Consider the following 2,500-nt stretch of genomic DNA (forward strand, 5'->3'; position numbering starts at 1 on the left):
TCCCCCTAGTCCTGGGCCGAGCACAAGGTGTTGCCCCGAGCGTGTGCCCAAGGCACAACTCCACCACGCCATGCTCCCTAGGTGGTGCCTAGGTGGGCCGTGCACGGACGTGTTTCCCTTCTTGTTGGTCCTTCGGTGATCGGGGTTCGCAGCAGCTAGACGCCCGTGCTCGACCTTGGACCCGGGGCGGGGGACCCCAGCGGCACACCACAACCACAACGTGCTTGCTAGTGTGCCTAGGGGATGGCAAGGCAACGTGCATCTTGCTGGCATTGCGCCCAGCAAGCCTTTGGGCAACTCGAGTTTCAGCAGCACGACACCCCTCCCCCCTATAATAGGCTGCCGAGCCATTACCAAAGTGCCACGGGTAGACATCCTTTTCCGTGAGGAGACATACTAAAGGAAAGTGCTCTAGAGGTCGAATTTTGACGCCGTTTTTTGCAACAACCTCTAGAAAAATAAGATCTTTCCATCCTCCAAATTTGGTGAATTTACACCGTGCCGATTTTTTTTGCCGATTTTTTTACCGCCCGGAAAGCCGGAAATTCAAAAAAAATGAAAAACGGAGCAAACGTGCGATTTTTGACCTGGATTTTTTTGTGCAGCCTTCACATAATATTACCAAGGTTCCCTCAAAATTTCACGAAAAATGCACGAGCCAATTCTGAGATATGAAAATTTGGCTCCTCCGTTGCAACGCTCCGAGCCATCGTTGCAACGGCGGGTGCCTCCGTGGGGGGCGGGGGAGCCCGGCGGCACACCACAACCACAACGTGATTGCTAGTGTGCCTAGGGGATGGCAAGGCAATGTGCATCTTGCTGGCATTGCGCCCAGCAAGCCTTTGGGCAACTCGAGTTTCAGCAGCACGACACCCCCTCCCCCCTATAATAGGCTGCCGAGCCATTACCAAAGTGCCACGGGTAGTCGTCCTTTTCCGTGAGGAGACATACTCAAGGAAAGTGCTCTAGAGGTCGAATTTTGACGCCGTTTTTTGCAACAACCTCTAGAAAAATAAGATCTTTCCATCCCCCAAATTTGGTGAATTTACACCGTGCCGATTTTTTTTTGCCGATTTTTTTACCGCCCGGAAAGCCGGAAATTCAAAAAAAATGAAAAACGGAGCAAACGTGCGATTTTTGACCTGGATTTTTTTGTGCAGCCTTCACATAATATTACCAAGGTTCCCTCAAAATTTTAGAAAAAATGCACGAGCCAATTATGAGATATGAAAATTTGGCTCCTTCGTTGCAACGCTCCGAGCCATCGTTGCAACGGCGGGTGCCTCCGTTGCAACGAAACCAGCCAACGATGCACCTAACCCAGCATCCGTTGCAACGCACCCTGCCTCCGTTGCAACGCGCCCAGCCAACGTTGCACCGTCCCCAGCATCCGTTGCAACGCCCCCAGCCAACGTTGCAACGCGCCCTGCCTCCGTTGCAACGCTCCCAGCCAACGTTGCAACGCGCCCTGCCTCCGTTGCAACGTCACCAGCATCCGTTGCAACGCGCCCTGCCTCCGTTGCAACGCGCACGGCCAACGTTGCACCGACCCCAGCATCCGTTGCACTGCCCCCAGCCAACGTTGCAACGCGCCCAGCATCCGTTGCGACGCCCCCAGCATCCGTTGCAACGCCCCCAGCCAACGTTGCAACGCGCCCTGCCTCCGTTGCAACGTCACCAGCAACCGTGGCAACGCGACCTGCCTCCGTTGCGACGCCCCCGGCCAACGTTGCAAAGCGCCCTGCCTCCGTTGCAACGCTCCCAGCCAACGTTGCAACGCGCCCTGCCTCCGTTGCAACGTCACCAGCATCCGTTGCAACGTCACCAGCATCCGTTGCAACGTGCCCTGCCTCCGTTGCAACGTCACCAGCAACCGTGGCAACGCGACCTGCCTCCGTTGCAACGCCCCCAGCCAACGTTGCAACGCGCCCTGCCTCCGTTGCAACGTCACCAGCATCCGTTGCAACGCGCCCTGCCTCTGTTGCAACGTCACCAGCCAACGTTGCAACGCGCTCAGCATCCGTTGCAACGCCCCCAGCCAACGTTGCAACGTCACCAGCATCCGTTGCAACGCGACCTGCCTCCGCTGCAACGCCCCCAGCCAACGTTGCAACGCGCGCAGCATCCGTTGCAACGACCCCAGCATCCGTTGCAACGCGACCTGCCTCCGCTGCAACGCCCCCAGCTTCCGTTGCAACGTCACCAGCATCCGTTGCAAAGCGACCTGCCTCCGTTGCAACGCCCCCAGCCAACGTTGCAACGCCCCCAGCCAACGTTGCGATGCGCCCTGCCTCCGTTGCAACGTCCCCAGCATCCGTTGCAACGCCCCCAGCCAACGTTGCAACGTCACCAGCATCCGTTGCAACGCGACCTGCCTCCGCTGCAACGCCCCCAGCCAACGTTGCAACGCGCGCAGCATCCGTTGCAACGACCCCAGCATCCGTTGCAACGCGACCTGCCTCCGCTGCAACGCCCCCAGCTTCCGTTGCAACGTCACCAG

The sequence above is a fragment of the Arachis ipaensis genome, chromosome B8 (genome assembly GCF_059453495.1).
Source record: "Arachis ipaensis isolate K30076 ecotype BB chromosome B8, ASM5945349v1, whole genome shotgun sequence".
Lineage (NCBI taxonomy): Eukaryota > Viridiplantae > Streptophyta > Magnoliopsida > Fabales > Fabaceae > Arachis > Arachis ipaensis.